Source organism: Mesoplodon densirostris, chromosome 4, assembly GCF_025265405.1.
Source record: "Mesoplodon densirostris isolate mMesDen1 chromosome 4, mMesDen1 primary haplotype, whole genome shotgun sequence".
Taxonomy (NCBI): domain Eukaryota; kingdom Metazoa; phylum Chordata; class Mammalia; order Artiodactyla; family Ziphiidae; genus Mesoplodon; species Mesoplodon densirostris.
Window position 1 is genome coordinate 110,717,802 of NC_082664.1, and position 22,142 is coordinate 110,739,943.

The following is a 22,142-nucleotide window of genomic DNA, read 5'->3' on the forward strand; positions in this document are numbered from 1 at the left end:
GTGAAATTTTGATGGGAAACAGCATTTGCATAGTTTCAAAGTGTCTCCTTACAAGATATGTATTAATTATAAAAGGAAGTAATAGTGAGTTTACTGTGTAGAAACTGCAGACACCAGGTTACCAAGTGATGAAAGTTATTACCTTTCTAGCCTTGGCACAGATAGACATCCTACATCTTCTGATATGATGCACTGAGAAGGGCACCATTCTGCTTCTGTGATGTTCTTGCCCCAAACACAGAGCCTGAACTGAATCACGAAGAAACTTCAGACAAACCCAAACTGCAGATAGTCTACAAGATACCTTGCTAGTACTCCTCAAAGTGTCAAGATCTGAAAGGCAAAGAAAGATCAATGAAGGGTTCAAGATTCCAAGACTAAGGGGCCAAGACAACAAAATGCAACATATGATCTTGGTTTGGATCCTGGCCCAGAAAGGGATATTAGAGGATCTGTAGATGAAATGTGAATAAGGTCTGTAAGTGAGAATACCATTGTTGACTTCATGATTTTGATCATTTTACTCTGGTTTTGTATGATGTTAACAGAGGAAGCTGGACAAATGTTATATGGGAAGTAATTTGCACTACTTTTGCAATGTTGTAAGTCTGAAACGTTTTCAAATGAATTCAAAACATAAAGAAATTAGAAATAATTCACATGTCAGCATCATTACCCATTGCGTGCTGTGAGGTAAAGGCTCTTTTTCACTTTGGAGGCATGAACTTATCTGAACGTCTTGCATGGTACCTGGGAAGACAGCTGAAGTTACAGCCATTTAAACTTTCCCAGGAAAATATACGACCCATTGAAATGCTTCACAAGCCTATAAGAATCCAGACTTATTCTTGTGTGTGCTCCAGGTACCTCTTCCTAAGAACGAATTCATTCTACAGATATCTGTTGAATGTTTGTACCAGGCACAGCTCTGGTACAAACCAGAGCTGAATGAATGAATGAATGAATAAGGGATGGCATCTGTCCAAGGAGGTTACCTGTTCCCAGTTGCATTTGGCAGGTCACGGCCAGCTTCAGCGCAGTATGTTGTGTGCTACCTTGTGCTGGGATAGCCCTGATGGGAGTGGGGGGAGCCACTGATGTTACCAGATTCGTTTTGCAAGCAGAAGAGAAAGGATTGCAGAACAAGTGACATTTCAGGAAGATGAGCAGAATGTTCCCTGGGAGAAGAGTGTTCTCAGTCAACAGCTCTGCATAAAGTGGTTAAGAACCTGCCTGCCAACGCAGGGGACCCGGGTTCAATCCCTGGTTCGGGAAGATCCCACATGCCACACAGCAACTAAGCCCATGAGCCACAACTGCTGAGCCCACGTGCCACAACTACTGAAGCCTGCGCGCCTAGAGCCGTGCTCCGCAAGAAGAGAAGCCACCACAATGAGAAGCCCGCTCACTGAAACGAAGAGTAGCCCCCGCTTGCTGCAACTAGAGAAAGCCTGCGCGCAGCAGTGAAGACCGAACGCAGCCAAAAAAAAAAAATAAATAAAAATAAATAAAAGAGCTCTGCGTGAGTAAAGGGAAACAAATACGAAAGCTTGGCTTATTGGAGAATAGCCAGGAGAACTGAGGGACGAACATGTGGGCGTGGCAACAGAGGACAACGTGAATAAAACAAAAACACAGAAAGGGTGTTTCCAGATTGCAAGATGTGCCGCTAAGGAATCTTCTCGTTCCTTGTGGCTAATGAGTCTGTTTCTGACATTCTTTATTGAAAAGAAATTCAGGGAGGAACACTGGTACAGTGTTTGAGATCAATTTCTTTTCTTTTTGCGAATAACCAGTGGAACTTTAGGAGTTGTGGGCGCTGGTTTGCCTAATGGGCAGGACGAAAGAGAGGGAGGCAGTGATAACCTCAGTCCCCAAAGTCATGGGGAGAGGGACCATGGCCATTGCTGGAGGCCAGGTGTGTGTCCACATCGGCCGCTTCCATGCCCCGTGAGTATTCAACTCTGTGTCTGCACTCACCGGCACTGTCTCCATGTGTGTAGAGATAATTACTTACTTAAATTAAACCTGAGAAGCTCATTCTTTGCAAAATTATAGCTGATGAATGCCAAAACGTGGGATTTCTTAGTGTGAGAACAGCTACCCTAGGCGGGGATTATATTCTAAGATAGTCTATACTTACCAGGATATAGAATTATAAAAAATGTCTACAGCAAAGCAGGATACAACATTCCAAAGACTCAAATTATTTTATCATAGGAAAAGGTAAATGATGTGTATAAGCCTGTTTAAAGCACACATAGTTTTATATTGTGACCTTGTAAAGACGCTAATGATAATATTAGTGTGACAGATTTCTTCTGCAAATTGAGTAGGGTTTTCTTATAAGTTTTCTCTGATTTGTGTCACTTCAAGATCCCTTCCTCCCCTTATTAATGTGCTTATCCTGGGCAGAACTTGAAATGTTCTTGATGGAAGTACTCAGGCCCTTTTGAGTGACATTTTGGAACCTACTCTGAAAGTCTCAGCATTGAGAGCTTTTGTATTATTATTAAAATGAAGTCATTTCCCTGGGAGATGAATGCTAAAATCTAAAATAGTATGAAGCTGATAGGTCCCTGAGGCAAAGCAGTGGGCAGAGAAAGGCAGTAGGATTACCTCTGAGCGGGGAGCCCCATGAGGCCAGGTCAGTTCTGACACACACAGGCCGAGTATCAAAGGCAGGCCTCTTGGATCCACGGACTGCATTTGAACGGAGGCAGAAATCCTGAGTTCTGTGACTTTTTCTCTAGTTAGCCATTGAATTGGGTTGGCCCAAAAGTTCATTTGGGTTTTTTCCGAGCAAACTTTTGCGCCAACCCAGTATTTCTGAATGAATAACTCTGCCTTGGGCTTCAGTTTACTCACCTATAAAATCAAAACGGTTGCCAAGATGATGTGTAAAGATGCTGCCAGCCTTGAAATTCTGTCAGATATGAGGGCTGAATGTTAAAGTTCAAGGAATAAATTGCCTTAGAATTTTCCTCTTCAACCCAAATCACACGTAAGAAGTGAAGCTAAGAAGCCGGTTTAAATTTTCACAGCTCATCCTGTGGTTTATTTCTACCTGAGAGCTTTTTTCACCAAGACCCTAAGTGACCCAGAAAGATAACCAACCAGAAGGCCTCAGAGTCCCTGAAATCTTTGAGTCCCTTTGAGACAGGAAGTGGGCAGGGCACAACCTTTAAAAGAATGACATAGCCATTGAGGACATGACATAAACTGGTTAGAACCAACTAGGTCCAAGATGGCAGATGAGTCAACTTCCACTAGACCTTGAGCCTCATTATACGCTCATTGTAATACATCAGCTAAATGACACACCCACAGGCGCCATGATGGTTCTGAGGCTGACCAAAAAAAGGTCAAAAAGTGGGTGGTGGTCCAATTCCTGGAAATCCCTGCCCCTTCCCCCAAATAGTTGGAATAATCCTCTCACTCATTAGCCTATGAAGTTACCCAGCCCAGAAAAACTAACCACCCCATATTTCCAGGCCTCTCACCTTCTGAGATGGCCCACACTCTCTGTGGACTGTGTTCCTCCCAGGGCCGCTCTCACTTTCTGAGACGGACTGAATTCTGTCTATGGAAATGTGTATCTCTCTAAATAAACCTGCTTTCACTTTATTCTGGTTAGCTCTTGAATTCCTTCCTGCATGAAGCCAAGGACCCTCATTTGACATCCTGTCCCAGGGACTCCATGAGACCTGGGACATGACCATCCTCTTGTGCCCCATTTTTTTTTTTAAGCTTTGTATATGCATTTTATCTTTTAAACCAGAAACTATTCCATCTTTTAAAAATTAATTAATTAAATTTTGGCTGTGTCCAGTCTTTGTTGCTGTGCGCGGGCTTTCTCTAGTTGCGGCGAGCAGGGGCTGTTCTTCATTGTGGTGCGCGGGCTTCTCACTGCGGTGGCTTCTCTTGTTGCAGAGCACAGGCTCTAGGCACGTGGGCTTCAGTAGTTATGGCAGACGGGCTCAGTAGTTGTGGCTCACGGGCTCTAGAGTGCAGGCTCAGTAGTTGTGGTGCATGGGCTTAGTTGCTCTGCGGCATGTGGGATCTTCCTGGACCAGGGCTTGAACCTGTGTCCCCAGCATTGGCAGGCGGATTCTTAACCACTGTTGCACCCCATTTTTTTCTGCAACACCATGTTCTCAAATTTTGTCTCTTATAAACGAGTAATCCAAATAGTCACCCCGAGATTTCATAAAGTGGCTCTTAAGTCTCTGTTTTGTGGGCTAGTTCTGCAGCTCCCCAAACTGTCTTAGAACTAATCCCAGCAGCCCCATTTATCTCTTCTCCCAACCCAACTGAGTGAAGTCTGAGATGGGACCTTGGCCTGATTGAAAGCTGGCCTGCTACTCCTGTTGAGGACTTCTTTCCTAGATGGAGCAAATTGAGCCAAGGGAAAATGAAGTTCGATGAGGTGAGTATGGAAGTATTGCCTAGGGCCTGCATACATTGGGGGGCTCATTAAAAAATACTGCATTCTAATTTAAAGAATGCAAACTTCTTTTCCGAGTAAGATTGAGTAGCCGGAGCTTGGGGCGGAGTTGTAGTTGGAGAGATCACCTGTGGTTATGCAGGAAGCACTAATTGAACCACTGCTGTGGACACCAGTCTTCTGCAGCGTTCTGAGATATTCCTGCAAAATCCTCCAGGACATGGAGGGTGCAGCCGAAATCTGCATTTGGCTCTTCCTTGGCGTCTCAGCGGACTCACCAAGGAGCCTTGAGTAATCAGACTGAGGAGCAGGGTCTCTGTGGGCATTTGGGGTGTTGGCCCTCGAGCATCTTTCAGGAGGGTTAGATTTTTCTGGCCCTACCTGCTGAATCCAGCAGCTCTCCAGGCCTCCGGTTGCTGGAAGGCCACGTGGACAGGTGGCCTCGGGAAAGCTGGTGGAGATATTCTGGTGGATGGAAGGAGGATGAAGCCCTTGCAAAATGACATGTTTGTTCCTCGCTCAACATTTCAAATATTGGCATGTTTTTTAAATTTTTCCTGGTGGATCCAGTTTGAAGCCCACTTTTGAGTGCTTTATTTGACTCAGTGATGAAACTGAAATTCTGTGAACTCTTTTTTTTTTTTTTTTTTTTTTTTTTTTTGCGGTACGCGGGCCTCTCACTGTTGTGGCCTCTCCCGTTGCGGAGCACAGGCTCCGGACGCGCAGGCTCAGCGGCCATGGCTCACGGGCCCAGCCGCTGCACGGCATGTGGGATCTTCCCGGAGCGGGGCATGAACCCCACTGCGCCACCAGGGAAGCCCCTTGTGAGCTCTTTATGATAAAAGAAAGCAAATAGAATCTTTGAAATATCAGCAGGGCTTGACTCACTGGATTTATAGGTTTCATGTTTCAGTCTTAGGCTTTATCTCCATTTCCCAGCTTCTATTTCAGTTTTCCAATTTGAGGAACTTTTCTTCCTTTTGAAATAACTAGAAAAATCTCTGGGACTGTATAGTTAGCTCTCTGTATGTGTGTAAGATGGTTTGGAAAGAAATAATGTAAAAAATTCATGAACTGGAGAACTCTCATTCTTAAGAAAAAGTATTTGTGGTTTAAGGGAAACCTGGTACCTTTGAGGGGGGAGGGGAAAGGAGATTGAACAGTTGCTAGTTTTTACAAGTATGTCTCTGTGGGTCCCTCAGTACTCTGAACTAAATGTCTGCTTGCCGTCTGGGCTCTGAGTCACAGTGCCCTGTGTCTCATCACACAGTTATTTAAGACCCCAGATTCTACCATCCATGTGAGCGAAGGTGATCTGATAGCTAGGAGATCAGTGATGACTGGCCGCAGCTGGTATGGGGTACAGATAATGCAGAGTCTGATGATCTACCGGGTTTGGGGATTGCCAATTTGGGTTATGATATTAACTGTTAGGTTAGATTTTGCTTTTAACCCCTTCCCTTCTCATCCTGGCCATCCTCATTTCCTGAACTAGTTTGTGATGTTAGTAATCAGGACTCGCCTTCCTGAGAATAGCTGTGTCCAGACGGATAACCTGACGTATTTCATGACAGAAACAGCTGTCAGTTTGGGGTAATAAGATGCAATATAGGAATCGTATGTTCACACTTTCAGGCAATTTAAAACATAATGTTTGAAAGATAGTAAATATACGTTATCTAATGTTGTCAGTCAATTCAAGGTTAGAATATTTTAAATTTAGCTTTTACTAGCAATGTTGCAAAATGGAGCCTATTAAAGTACGAATAAAATTTTATATGAGCAATTTGAATAATTATCGACAATTGCTTGAATCCCCGTGCCATGGATTTTCATAGAATGGTTTCATGCCTGATTAGAAGTGTGAAATTGGAAGAAAGCACATTCACTGTGTGGGGGGTGGCAACCTGAGTTCCTAGAAAGGTCCCTGTACTTGTCCGTGTGGGTGTGGTTGTCCTAGAATAGTCCACACTGAGTGGGTTGTTCCTCGGCTCCCTCTGTGGTCCAGCCTGCTCTGCCCCCAGCTCCGTGCTGCCTCCATGTACCCAGAGCAAAGACCATGGGCTGTTGTGCAGGCAGCAAGAATAACTCCAATCCAGAGCAAAGTTTGTCCTGTCCAGAGCCAGTGTGGTACATGCAGGGAGGATGCAGAAAGGACCAGGTGCCACACCCGGGAGGTGGGTCCCCAGGAGATGGAAGGAAGGGGTGCCTGGGTGTGCGGTGGTGCAGACATTGGGTTTTAGGCGCCTCTGGCTCTATAAATAGCATCGCACCGTTGCTGCCGCATCATGATCATCATCCTACCTGTTCTTAATTCCTGGGGTGGTTTCCACCTCCACTCCAACATGCACTCCCTCACAACCCTGCACATTCAGGGGAAGAGGGTCAGCCTAGGGCATTCAGTTGCTGAAAGCTATTCTGCAGTTTGTATCCTCTGGGACCCTGGGAGAAAAATCAATCACAATCTTATGTTTTGAAGATGAGACTTCTGTTTCCTTCTGAGAGTAAGGGTATTGAGCATGAAGCATGAGTTGGGTGGACTTGCATTAGGAGGTGTGGGGAATTCCTGCAAGACTGTTTCCCATTCTATTTGAAAACCTGCCTCTGTTTTTACAGTGGTTTAGTTTGTGTTCTTACCATGGCTTGCTCCCTGGGTGTTTTGCTTTTAGTGTTTGGAAGAGGCAGCAACTCTGAACATTTATAAAGAGCAATCTCTGGAAGGTCAAGGTCACGTTCTGTAGGTGATAAGTGATTGGCAATAAAGGAAGCCTGTATGCCAGGCCATGGACCTTTTTAATAGTTCACTGACAAAGGACCCATTTTGCACACAAGGCAGCAGATGAGATTCAGACAATGAAAACAGAGTCATCTACCTGCTGATAGTATATTTCATATTCTCACAGGACCAGTGCACCAACTCATGAACTTTAACAACATTTTCCAACATTTCACTATCAAGAACATATTGTGTATGCTCAAGATGGGTAAGAGAATTGAGCTTTTAATAGTAATTGTTTCACCATTTGGTCAACATAACTACCAATGGTAAGTCATATCCTCCTAGTTCCTGACTTGGCTTACTTCCATCATGTGGAATCTTTGTGAGTCTTATTACATCATGTGGGTTTTCTTGCCTCTGTCTTTGGGGATGTAGCACATCCCACACACAGCTGCAGGAAAATCCTCTCTGACCATCATATCTGTCGCCCTGTTCTCTGCTTGGTTCTTAGAGAAGCTTCTGAGGACCTTCCACACTCAAAGTTGACTTTGCAGTTCAGGGGACGAAAACATTTCCCTTCTTCTAAGTTCTGTGGCTGGTCTAATAATTAAATTGACATAGATAGATTAACGGGAGAAAAACAAATTTAATTTCCTCTGTACAGAATTCCTACAAAGAAATGAGACTCAAAAGCAGCCAGATGATTGAGGCTTATGTGCCATCTGAGCTAAGGAAAGGGACAGGGCTCTGGGGCTTCAAAGGGAAGGAGGGCCTTCATTGGGAGGTGAGAAGAACAAATGTTTGGTAAGTAGAGTTGCCCTGCCATGCAGGTAAGTCTCTCAGAGGAGAGTTATCTCTGGCAATAGCTCTCTTCCTGGTGCAGGCCCCCTTCTAATTTCTTTTAGGTGGTTAAAGGGAAGGTAAAAAGCTTTTCCTGAGTCTTCTGGGTCTTGACTGTCTTCAGCTCAAAATAATCCCCAGGCCAAAGTGGCATATTCTGATGTTTATTTTTCTGAATCCCCTCAGCAGCTCAGAAGTGGTGGCTTCAAGCAGTTGTTTTTTCTGCCCTGCCTCAGACCTTGCTCACCTTCTGTCTCTTTATTAATTGGCCCAAGTCCCCCGCATTCTGTCCTGCCTGTGTCCATCAGTGGCTGGTCCTGGAGAGCAATAGCCTCTCTGCAGGCCACATGCGCCTTATCCTTCAGGTCACTCACACTTGGTTTCCTCCACCCGCTGTCTGCTCTCTTGTCTGCACACCTTTAGCTCATCTACATTTAACCAGGACTGTTTTTATACCTAACTGTGTGGCTTTGTACTCTTTTGCATGCTGCTTTTTGGGGATGTGTTTTATCTCCCCTTGAGGCAGGTGATGGTTCCCTTTCTCTGTTCTTGGTGTGTCCTGTAAGATCTTCCTGTTCTACATGGGTTCAGATTTGTCTTTGACAAGTGTGTGTCGAACTTCTCCTGTGAACCAGCGACAGTCTCAAGTGATTTCAAACACAGGTGTCATCATGACTAACAACAACAACAAGAATAAGAGTAGAGAGGTATTGAGGGATTATTGTGTGTCCAACACTGGACACACAATACACTGCAAACAGCAGTTTGCATGTATCGTCTCATTTAATTGTCATAATGAGAGGTGTTAGGACTGTGGGCAGGACTGTTCTGAAGCCTGTTCTTCATGTGAAGGAGCTGAGGCTTGAAGGAGTTACATAAGCTGCCCAAGGTCATGCATCTCCCTTCACGGAGTTCTCATGTGTTGAATGGAAGGCAAGCACATGCTCCCTGGCGCAGTCGCCTTGCTGACCTGTGTCAGAGTTTCCTTCTGGGCCAGCGGGCCTGTCAACAGATGCCCCCCTCTCCCCCCACACTGGCCCCACCGCAGCAAGCCAGCCTGGGAGGGCACTTCAGACCTTGTCATCAACAGACACTCGTACTTTTCTGCTGTGCTTCTCTCCCTTTTTGGCCAATTCACCTGATATTTTTAAGGTATAGCATACCTGCAGTAAAGAGGGTGAGGTGTACACATCAAGCGTGCAGCTTGACAAATGGTCACATACACAGAAGCTCCTGTCACCAGGGTTCCATCAAAGAGGGAGTATTCTCAGTCCCACCCACCACACTGATGGAAAGGGCAGATTGCGTGGCTTTTCCCGGAGCTTCTGCACCCCTGCCTCCAGGACTAGTTCTTTCCTGAAGTGGCCATCACATGGATCTCTCTCTTGGAGAAACTTTTTAATTTGCCCCTCTGCTATCCACCCCCATGCACCCTACAGACCCCTGGCCAGAGCCTGCCCGTGGCCTCCCCCTTTCACACTTGGGAACCATAGCACCACATTTCAGGGCCACGGGAGATGAGGAGCTGTCCATGGTGATCTGGCTGCCAGTGCCATGGACTGGGCATTGTCTCACCTCCAATCCACAGCCACCCACTCGCTTTCCCACCCTCCACCTCTGTGCTCAGAACCTCCTTCCTGGCCGCGGCCTCAATAGATGGCCTCTCGTCTCACATCTGGACAAATAATAAAAAGGGTTTCAAGAGGGAATCTGCTTGGCTGTCCTCACAGCATCGTGTCCTCCACAAACATGCCTTCACCCCAGCGCTGCTCCCCCTCTCACTGCTGCATCCCTCCCTCAGCTGCTCTCGGGACTGAGCACCACCATCTCCCACCAGAGTCCTTCTGGACCTTTCCCCACTCACGCCCTCAAGGCCAGTTCACCTCTACCGGCGGAGCCCTTTCTCTATCCCTACCCCACGCCTATCCCACGTAGCTCTCCGTGGTCTCCTACGGTGTCCGTGGCCCTGGTGTGACTTCCTTTGTGTGTCCCAGCCAGCCCCTGGAGTATAGCCTGCAGGGCCTGGCTTCCTCTGAAGCCTGAACTCCACCACCCCCCTGCCCACCTCCTACACCTCTGTGCACGAAAGGAGCCTCCCCCTAACCTTTCTAAGGTTGGTGCCTGCCCTCTGCTTCCCTCCCAGGCTTTCCAATGCCATAGGCACTCTGATAACACCACTAATGTATAGTGCAAACCCACCCTTCTCCCAAGGGCCAGATCCCCATTCTCAACAACTACTGGGGGTTGAGATTTGCAAGTATGAAATGTCTGGAGCAGGGCTCTTGAGTCACTGGCTCCTGGCTTCCACATACTCTGTTCCTTGATCAACAGAGACTCCTCAGAGTGCTGCTGCCACATCTGTACAGATTCGGTCTTCTGCCAATCCATCCTCCCCCACAACTTCATCATCTCCATCTGGACTCGACCTCTTTGCCTCCCCTCTTGTTCCCTCTCCTCACATGGTAGCCGGAGTGACTATTGGAAATCAAGCATTATGTTCCCTACTTTAAATCCTCTGATCCTTTATGTCTTCCCAACCCTGCTCTCTGTCCTGCTTCCTGTCCTGTCGTACTGCCCACCTCCTCCTCAGGCCCAGGACGCTGATCTCCTGGCCATTCTGATGTTCCACCCATGCATTCTGCTCTGTCTCCCTCAGGCCTTGCACTTGTCTTCTCACTCCCCGTCCCCCTGTCTGCACTGGCCAAGTGCCTTCTCAATACTCATTTGACACCTCAGTCTGTGGCACTGAACCCCGATTCCATCTGCAGTGGAAAAATGTGTCTTTCTTCATGTGGCTGTGTCTGAAACATCTCAAATTCACCATTCCCAATAATGAACGCATCTCCGAAATGAATGAAATCATGAGGGAAACAATACCCCTGCCATGTCCATCACCCAGGACAGGCTCAGGTTCATCCTTGACTCCAGCTTCCCCTCAACCTGCACCTCTAATTAGTCATTCACTCTGATGGACTCAGTATCCTTGATACTTAAGTCTCCATACTCTTTTTCATCCTGCCACTGTTTTAATTCAACATCTTGCCATTTCTTTCTTGGATCTTTGTAGTCATTTCCTAACTGGTTTCCTTGCATCTGATCTTACCATTGATCCTCTATGCTGACAATATGATATTCCTTTAATATAAATCTCATAGCATCCTTACAAAATATTTGCTAGAAGTATGCCTGTCCTGCTTCTCTAATAAGAGCCTCATCCACAATATTCAGTGCAAATAGTTTCTCCAAGAAGCCCCTCTGGCTTCCACAGATACTTTCTTCCATGGTCTCATAGCATCTGCTACAAATATTTTCTCCAAGAAGCCCCTCTGGCTTCCACAGATACTTTCTTCCATGGTCTCATAGCATCTGCTACATTATAAATAAAATATTTATCATATGTGTGCACTCATGCATTTCTGTGCTCATTTCTCCTTGAAATTATGAATGCCTCTTGGATGGAAACAACATTCCCATCTTTCTAGGCACTTGTAACATGTGGCACATCACCCAGGGCAGAGCCGTAGCCTAAGCACTGATTCTCAAATGTGAATTCTCTTTCCCCTCTGAACTTGCACCCCCACATCCCCTCCTCACAGACTTACTGAAGGTAAAGGAGGGTGGGTGGGAGGCTGAGAATCCCTTTTAGTTTCATGCAGAGATCTGGCTTCAAGAATCTTGATGAATGAATGAGTGAACCCGGCACTCTCTTCTTCCCAGAAAACCCTTGCTGATGACTCCACCTCACTCATTGCTCATACTTTCAGGTCTCTTTGTACTTGATATTTATGTTTCCTCTCCTCATGCCTTTGTTCTTATTTTCTACTTGTTTTAATTTGGGTTGTTTTAAAAAAAAATGAACACAGGTGTCACCAGAAAGGGAGTGAACCTTTTTTCTTCCTAACTGCAGTTAGTACATTTCTTTGGGCACAGTAGATGCTAAATGAATGCTTGGTGAAGGGGTGAACATGTTAACAAATGATACTGTGCCTTAAAATAAAAAGGAACAAGAAAAAAAGCCATAAATGAATATTATCTGGCTTCTTGAAAAATAACAGCGAAATATGAATTTCCAAGGAAAATTTTCTAGGCTTTTGTAACACTTCCCTGTGAAGAACTCTGGTGGGGAGATCTAGTGAATAAGTAGATCTGTGAGGTTTGAGTGGCTTCTTCCCACACAGTGGATGTTTCTTTAGCGGCGGTGCCCGGCTCACTTTTTGAGCTGGGACCCCATGAGTTGTGAAGGTGGTTAGAAAAGCCTGAGTGACATCTGAAACATTTTTTTGATCAAAATACACTAATATTGAGTGTAGTAGGGTATTTTTGTTTTGTTTTGTTTTGTTTTAACATCTTTTTGTTGTGGGGAAACCAAGTACTTTATCTCTCACTTTCTCTTCCTTTTTTTGGTGTGCTTTTAATAACTCCACTGAGAGTAGAATTGACCTATATAATGGCACATATTTAAATTATACGACGTGATGAATTCTGACTTGCACGTACTTGTGGAGCCATCACCACAGTTAAGGAAATGAACGTGTCCATCACCCCCAAAAGTTCCTTTGGGCTCCTTGGTAATTCCCTCATCCCATGCTTGCACCCCCATTTCCTGTCTGCACTGATGGGCATTTTCTAGAATGTTATATACATAAATCATATAATGTATATTCTTATTTATCTGGATTTTATTACTCAGTATAGTTTTTTGAGATTTATCCATAGTAAGGTGTGTATCAATAGTTTCTTCTGTTTTATTGATGAATAGTATTGTATGGATATACCAGAGTGTTTTTATCCATTCACTTGTTGATGGCTATTTTGGTTCTTTCCAGGTTTGATTATTAATAAAAAAGGCTGATATGAACATTCACTCACAGGTCTTTGTATGTACATAAGCTTTCACTTCTTGTGGGTAAATACCTGGGAGCGTATTGGCTGGAACTTATGGTAGGTGAGCATTTAACTTCTTCTGAAATAACCAGAATATTTCCTACATTGGTAGTGCTGTTTTATATTCCCATCAGCAACGTGAGTGTTTCAGTTCCTCTTATCTCTGGCAGCACTCTATATGTGTATGGTCAGTCATTTTAATGTTAGCCATTCTACTAGATGTGCAGTGCTTTTTAGTTTGCATGTCTCTAATGACAAATAATGGTGAGCATGTGTTTATGTGATTATTTTCTAGATGGATATCATCTTTGGTGAAGCATCTGTTCAGATATTTTGCCTATTATCTTATTGAGTTGTTTATTTTCTTATTGCTGAGTTTTGAGAGTTCCCTATATAATTTGGTTTTAAGTTCTTTATCAGATAGATGCTTTCCAATGTTTTCTCCTGATCTGTAGCTTTTCTCCCAGTCTGTTTTTTTCATCCTCTTATCAGCATAAAAGTATCTTTCAAAAAATTTTCACAAAGTTTTTCACTCGGGTCAAGTCCTATTTGTCAGTTTTTTATTTTTTGGATTGTGCTTTTGGTGTTGAATTTAAGAAATCTTTGCCTAACCTCAGGACACAAAGTTTTCTCCTATGTTTACTTTTGGGAATTTAGAGTTTTAGGTTTACATCTAGGTCTATTTTCACTTAATTTTTATATATAGTACAAGATAGGGATTCAAGTTCTTTTTTTGCAAATGGATTTTTTTGTCTGTGGATATCCAATTGTTATAGCACCATTTGTTTCTTCTCTACTGAATTACCTTTGTACCTTTGTCAAAATCAGTTGTGTTTGGTTCTGTTTCTGGATACTCTGTTCTGTTTCACTGCTCTTTTGTATATCTTTATGACAGTACCACACTATCACAATTACTGTAGTTTTATAATAATTGTTGAAATAAGGTAGTGATAGTCCTATGACTTTGTCCTTTTTTAAAAGTTATTTTGGCTTTGCTAGGTCTTTTGTATTTCTATATGAATTTTATAATATATTTGTCAGTTTCTACAAAAATGCTGAGACTTTGACTGGAATCGCTTTGAATATGAAGATCCCATTTGGGAGAATGGATATATTAGCCATGTTAAGTTTTCTAACCCATGAATGTTGTATATCTATCCATATATTTAGGTTTTAAAAAGTTTCTTTTAGCAGTGTTTGGTAGTTTCCATTGTTCAGAGCTTTCACATCTTTTGTCATGTTCACCTCTTCCTTATTTTTGGATGCTGTCATTAATGGAGGTTTTTAAACTGCAATTTCCAGTTGATTGTTGCTATTATGTAGAAATAAAACTGGTTTCTGTGTATTGATCTTGTATGCTGCAGTCTTGTTAAACTCATTTCTTAGTTCTAGTAGCTTTTTTTTTTTTTGCAGTACGTGGGCCCCTCACTGTTGTGGCCTCTCCCGTTGTGGAGTGCAGGCTCCGGATGCCCAGGCTAAGGGGCCATGGCTCATGGGCCTAGCCGCTCCATGGCATGTGGGATCCTCCCGGACCGGGGCACGAACCCATGTCACCTGCATCGGCAGGCGGACTCTCAACCACTGCGCCACCAGGGAAGCCCCTAGTAGCTTTTTTGTAGGTCCTATTGGATTTTCTACAGAGACAATCATGTTATCTGCAGATAAAAACAGTGTTACCTTATCCTTTCCAATCTGGATGCATTTTATTTCTTTTTCTTGCCTTGTTACACCGGCTAGAATCTCTTGTTCAGTGTTGGTAAGTGGTAACAATACTATCCTTATCTTGTTCCTGACTTTAGAAGGAAAGTGGTTGGTCTTTTTACAATTAATTATGATGTTTATAGTAAGCATTCATAGATGATGTTTATTAGGTTGAAGAAGTTCTTCTCTATTCTTAGTTTGCTGAGTTTTTTCAATGAAACATGGATGTTGAAATTTGTTAAAAATTTTTCCGCTGTATCTATTGGGATGATAATATGATTTATCTTTTGTTATTATGTTGGATTACATTGATTAATTTAAAAAGATATTAAATTTACCTTGGATTGCTGAGATAAGCTCAACTTGGTCAAGGTGTATTACCCTTTTCATATGTAGTTGGATTTGATTTGTTAAAAATTTGGTTGAAAATGTCACATGAAGTTTCAACATGGATATTGATCTGTAGTTTTCTTTTCTTGTGATTTCTCTGTCAGATTTGGGTATCAGGGTAATTTTGACCTCAGAAAATAAGCTGGGAAGCATTCCCTACTTGTCAGTTTTCTGGAAGAGTTTGCATAGTATTCATATTACTCCTTCCTTTTATGTTTGGTAGAGTTCACAATTGAAACAACAATCTTTGTGGGAAAGTTTTAACTAAAATTTAATTTCCTTAATAGGTGTAGGGTTTTTCATGTTATCTATTGTTTCTTGAGTGAGCTTTGATGGTTTGTGTCTTTGAAGAATTTGACCATTTCATCTGAGTTGTAGAATGTATCAGCATGAATTTGTTCATAACATTCCCTTATTTTTTCTAAACATGTATAGACCCTGAAATGATGTCGCTTCTCTCATTCCTAATATTGATAATCATTGCTTTCTCTGTTTGTTTGTTAGTTTTTCTTTATTAGTCTGGTAAAGACTTATTGAACTTCTTAAAGAACCAGCTTTTGGTTTCATTGATTTTTCTATTTTGTTTTTGTTTTCTATTTCACTGATTTCTAGTCTAATCTTTATTATTCTCTCTCTTCTACTTACTTTGAGAGAGTAATCTCAGTTAATCTTTCTTTTTCCCAGTTTTATGGTAGAAGCAAAGGTCATTGATTTGAAAACTTATTTTCTAAAAATAGACCTTCATGTTATAATTTTTTTAAGCACCCAGAATTCTAATATGTTACATTTTCATTTTCATTCAGTTCAAAAAGCTTTATTATACTTTTTATTTTTTCTCTAACTTTTCGCTCTGTAGTTTCTATTGCTATGTCCTCAAACTCACTAATCTTTTCTCCTTCAGCGTGTAGGCTGTTGTTATTCCCATCTATATATATTTAATCCCAGATATTGTAGTTTTCATTTCAGAAAGTTCAGTCCTTTTTATATCCTTCATATCTCTAACTTTTTGAACATATACAGTAGTGTTATAATAACTTTTTTTTTTCTTTTGCGGGACACGGGCCTCCCACTGTCATGGCCCGTAGTGTTATAATAACTTTTTTTTTTCTTTTGCGGGACACGGGCCTCCCACTGTCGTGGCCCCTCCCGCTGTGGAGCACAGGCTCTGGACGCACAGGCCCAGTGGCCATGGCTCACGGGCCCAGCCGCTCCGCGGCACGTGGGATCCTCCCGGACTGGGGCACGAACCCATGTCCCCTGCATCAGCAGGTGGATCCTCAACCACTGCGCCACCAGGGAAGCCCTATAATAACTTTTTAAACGTCCTTTTCTGCTAATCCTAGCATTTTTGTAAGTTCTGGGTCTATCTCCTTTTGATTCATTGATACTTCCTTATTATGGGTTGCTTTTTCATACTTTTTTTACATGCCCAGTAATCACTGGATTCAGAACATTATGAATTTTAACTTGCTGAGTGCTTGATATTTTTGTCTTTCTATAAATATTCTTGGGCTTTGTTCTGGGACACAGTTAAGTTCTTTGAAAACAGCTTTATCCTTCAGAGTCTTGCTTTTACTATTGATTAGGCAGGATTGGAGCACAGTTCAGTCTAAGGTTAATTATTCCCCACTACGGAGGTAAGGCCTTGTGAGTGCATCACCTCGTGCCCTGTGGAATCTTGTTCTGGTGGAGTAGGCACTGTTCATTCCTAGCCCTGGAATTTAAAAAGAAACTCATTCCTAGTTTCTTTTTTTTTTTTTTTTTTTTTGCAGTATGCGGGCCTCTCACTGTTGTGGCCTCCCCCGTTGCGGAGCACAGGCTCCGGACGCGCAGGCTCAGCGGCCATGGCTCACGGGCCCAGCCGCTCCGCGGCATATGGGATCCTCCCAGACCGGGGCACGAACCCGTATCCCCTGCATCGGCAGGCGGACTCTCAACCACTTGCGCCACCAGGGAGGCCCCCTAGTTTCTTTTTAAACCCTGACAAATGTTCATCTGAATATTTGTATTCCTGCTTCTCAATTGGCTTTTGAATCTGCTTTTACTTTTTTTACTATTTTGATATATTAGTTTAATGTAAACTCAAACTCATCATACTGTATAAAGAATGACATTCTTTTTTTCTGTCGCTTTATTAAAATTTTGTTTATTTAATCTAAATTTGGCAATTATGTTCTATTGTAGAGGTTCAACACACCTTACTCAAAGATAAATGTTATTTTTTTTGTTATGGTGGTGGTGGTTGTTGAATCAGATTTATTATATCAGCTTTCTTTTTCACAGTCCTCAAAACTAATGTTTTAACAGATGAAGTTTCTGACAGCTAAGTGTCGGGAGGATAAACATGCATCTGTTGAACACAAGTGAAGCGGGAGTTTGGGGGGAGATAGAGGGGAAAGGCAATAATGAGCTTGAAAGAAGGAGAATTAGCCCCATAAATATATTTTTTCTCTTCCCATTAGGCCCTCTCTTCACCTTTCTCTTCCCTTCCCTTTCATCCTCCTTCTATTTACCTCTTCTCTCTTGAATATGTATATTTTTCATCAGTTAAAAAAATTTTCTGTATTCCATTTTTATCCTTTTGGACAAGACTCTCTTAAGCCTTTTTCTTATTGTGGATTGCTTCTCACTGTGCTTTTATGTTCAGAGAACAGTCCCCCATAAATGTGTTATAATTGTGATTCCCTGAGTGTGGTCATATGGTGATCAATTGAATTCTAATAGATTTCACTCTGACAGTCATAGCCAGGTTGTGAGAGAAATGGAAGAGTATGTAATAGAGAATAAATACTTCTTTTAACCAAGAAACAAGCTGAAATATCCCAGTCCTTACCTTTGTGAAGCATATGGGTACATACTCTTGTGTTTTCTCCCTGTTTCTAATTCCCAGAGGCAAATAGCCTAATGACATTAGTCACGTCAATCCATCTGTCCCCTTTTCCTATTGGGATGTAATCAGTTGACATTTCTTTGGCAGTCAGAGAGTCTAACCTGGCAGCCTGTTTTGCATCTGTCCTTTGTGCAGATTGCATGGAGCTGTTTCATCCCCTGCTAGGTGTGATTCATAGAGGCTTGCTTAGCTGATGAGCTGGGACTCTTGATCAGCACTAAGGTGATGAGGGAGGTGGGATGAATGAAATGGCAGGTGATATCCAAGTCCTTTCCTAGATCTGTCATTCAAAGAAAAATAAAAGCATTTGATGGCTCCTACCTTGATCAAGGCCCTGAACCTGACAGGGGTAATGGTGGGTGTGGAGATAAAATGTGAGGAGAGCATTGTTACTCGATCTTCAAGGAGCTTTTATTTAGGGCTAGTTTTCTTTAGCTAGTGTTTGTGTGATTTACTAAGTCAGTCGCTTGAAAAGTGCTTGTCATGGAAGTGGGGTGAGATAGTTCAGTCTCTGTTTGCAACCCAAGGGAATTGACAGAACTTTCTGTTTGCCCTCTCTGAAACTCTGGGTTGGGGGAGTGGAGAATCCCGGAATGAAAGTTAAAGCTGACATGTTTGCTCCCAGTTACCTGTTCTGTCTGAGTTCCTGCTTCCCTGTAGGATTTGGGAAGTGCATGGGAAAGTGTGCTAGACAGCCAGGTCCGAGTGGAAATACAGAGGGAGACAGGCCACTTTTTAGGCTCAGGCATTGAAAACTTAGTTGGTTACTGAGCGGATCATGCTGTATAGACTTTGCATCTTTCCCAAGATTTTCATTCTCAAGCAGAAGTCCAATAGTGTGATTTTTTAAAGAGAAGCATATGTGGGCTTCCCTGGTGGCGCAGTGGTTGAGAGTCCGCCTGCCGATGCAGGGGACACGGGTTCGTGCCCCGGTCCGGGAAGATCCCACATGCCGCGGAGCGGCTAGGCCGTGAGCCATGGCCACTGAGCCTGCACGTCCGGAACCTGTGCTCCGCAACGGGAGAGGCCGCAACAGTGAGAGGCCCGCGTACCGCAAAAAAAAAAAAAGCAGCATATGTAAGTAATTTTTATTTCCAAGGAATTCAAAGGAGAATCACATTATTTTAATAATAATAAATGCTTACACTTTTAGAATAGACCATTATTTATCCTATTTTAGTAGGATAACATAGTTCTTCAGAAGCATTTTTCCCAACCTTGTGCTTACACAAGTAATTGAATTTTTATCAATAGAATTATACTTCCCATGCAGTTAGCACTCTGAAGGATCTATGGTGATCTGAAAACTGCAAGGCCATCTGCTCCCAGAAGAGCCATGTATGTTACAAGGAGTCTTAAAAATGTATGTGGGTTTGGATAGGAATGTGTTTTAAGCATGTTTTGTTGTGTCATCTCTTTTCCAATCCCCCAAATTTGGTTTTATTACTTATGTCAACATTCCCTCAAATTCATTACTCGTTGGCCAGTTTCTGGGGTGCAATATTGCATTGTCAGAGTTAGTCCAATCGAACTTCAGCAGAGATCTCCATGGTCAGATACTCCATGTGCAGGCTTTTCTTGAGAGTGTTTTGATATCTAAGGCTCCCACCATCAGTGGTGGTCAGGAACTCTGGTAGGACCCTCTGTAAGGTTCACGCTGAGTGTAACGAATGGGCTGACTTGTCACAGGGCAGTGTGGGTCTGCAGGTTGCTGGGGAGGTGAGAGTCAGATTGTCTAGAGCCTTGCAAAGACAGGTCCCCAGGTAGATTCAGGTAATTGCTGATCCAGGGCCGAGGTGAGAGTCCATTCTGACTCAGTACATGTGGTTGCCCCACACGTGATAGACATGATGAACCCATAACAAAGTGCCAAAGAATGCACCATTTACTTTATCAGAATGTATTAGCCTGTGGAAAGGAGTTTGGGGATTGAGGGAAGGAGGGATGTCAATAACTTAGACTCCTGAAAATTTGCTGTGGGAAGAAACCTCAAATAGTATAAAATTTCCACTTCAGGGAGAAATAATATAAGCTCAAACACCATTGAATTTCATTTTTGTTTTTGTTTTTGTTTTGTTTTGTGGTTCCTGATGTAGAATTTACTTTTTACTTTCTTACTTAAACTACCATGAAAGCAAAGACTATCGAGAATTTTAGTAAGTACCATGAAAAGAAAAATTGCCTTTCAGTGCCTGAAGATGGGTTCCTTGGATTTGCTGTCTCAGAATCAAACTCTGCTGTTTGGGTCTAGGACACAGGATGTTTTATCTATTTCCCTTATCTATAAGCTGTAATCCCCAATTCTATTGCTACTATTATTTTGAACAAAAAGCTATCTGTTAGATCAATTAAGAATAAGAAAAATAAAAGATTTTATTCTCATTCTTTCTTCCTTTCTTTGTGTAGATCTGAGTTTCTGATCTATATCAATTTTCTTCTCTGAAGTATTAATACTTTTTGCAAATCAGGTCTATTGTCAACAAATACGCTGCATTTACATTTGTCTGAGAAAGTCTGTTTCCCCTTCACTTTTGAAGGATAATTTTCACTAGATAGAGAATTCTAAGTTAGTGTTTTTTTTTCTTTCAACAATTTAAATATTTCACTCCATTCTAGACTTGCTTTTGTGGTCTCTGAAACAAAGTCTGATATAATTCTTATCCTTATTCTTCTATAGGTAAGGTGTCTTTTCCTCTGGCTTCTTTCTGCATCTTCCCTTTGTCTTTGGTTTTTTTGCAATTTTAATAGGGCATGCCTATGTGTAAATATATATACATATATATATTTTTTCCTATTTTTTCTGCTTTGTGTTCTCTGAGCCTCTTATATCTGTGGTTTGGTGTCTGTTACTAACTTTGGAAAATTCTCAGCCATTATTTAATATTATATTTCTTTCCCACTTCAGGTATTGTATACACTTTGTAATTATCTCACAGTCCTTGGATAGTCTGTTCTGTTTCTTTCACTCTTTTCCTCTTGGCTTTTCAGTTCGAGATGTCTCTACTGACATTTCTTTAAGCTTAGTGATTCTTTCCTCAACTCTGTTTAGTCTACGAATGGACCCATCAAAAGCATTCTTTCTTTCTGTTGTTATGTTTTTAGTTTCTAGCATTTTTCTTTTGATTCTTACTTAGTTTCCATCTCTCTGCTTATGTTACCCATATTTTCTTGCATATTGTCCACTTTTCCTTTTAGAACCCTTAGCATATTAGTCATAGTTATTTTAAATTTCCTGTCTGATAATCCCAAAATGTCTGAGTTTGATTCTGATGCTTGCTTTATCTCTTCACACTGTGTTTTTGGCCTTTAACATGTCTTGTAATTTCTTGTTGTAAGCTAAACATGATGTGTTGGTAAAGAGAACTAAGGTAAACTGGCCTGTAGTGTGAGGTTTTATGTTTATTTGGTTAGGAGTTAAGCTGTGTTTACTCTTTGCTGTAGCTTTCTGAGGCTAAAATTTCATGTAGTGTCCTTGTTTTTGTCTACTGTCTGGGTTTCCCTGGGACTCCTTCTTAGACTGAGTCTCAGACTTTCAGTTCTTTGAGTTGTAGTATCTCATTAATATATGAGTCCTGCTGGTGTGGTGGTGAGGCATGGGGAAAAAGAAGCATTCCATAGTCCTTCGATTAACTCTCAGTCTTTTAGTGGCCTGTGCCCCTGGGCTGTGACCTTCTGAAGTGCTTCTTAGCCTTTTTCTCCACCTTAAGTAAGACAGGAAGGCTGGAGGGGCTGGAGTTGGGTATTTTACCCCTCCCTCACATTGGTTAGGCTCTGGTAAAAGAGTTTTCCTTGAGGACAGACCTTTGTTAAGAGGAAAGGGGCACTCTGCATATTTCAAAATGGTTTCTATTCTCCTCCCCTTACTAAAAGCACAAGGGAATTTTTCTATAGTCTTCACACTGAGAGCCTGATTGGAACTCCTGATGATAAAAACTCACAAAAGTGTGGGAGCACTCCTAAGAGTGGGTCCCCAGGAATTTTTCATGCTGAAGGTAGTCTATGCCCAACTTCTAGCAATTAGTCCATTACCTCATTGCTGGCTACAACAGTAGCTTCTACTCCAAAGAGCTGTGATTCTGTGTTTCTAACTTTCTGTCTCTCCAGTTTTCAAGCAGTAGCTTGCCCTGTGACCTCAACTCTGTGATGGAAGAGTTGTTGAATTTCAGTGTGGTCAGCTTTTTTCTCATTGTGATAACAGGAGGGACAACTTCTAAGCTCTTTAATGTTGGAGTGGAAACCAAAAGCTCCCTGTAGATTCTAGAGTCTCCTCC

General features: G+C 42.4%; 1 protein-coding gene across 3 annotated transcripts in view; it reads left to right on the plus strand.

The window, feature by feature from the left end:
* The window catches only part of GABRB3 (gamma-aminobutyric acid type A receptor subunit beta3), a 238,581-nt gene that overhangs the window by 39,308 nt on the left and 177,131 nt on the right, over positions 1–22,142 (plus strand). The gene's annotated exons all lie outside the window — the stretch shown is intronic.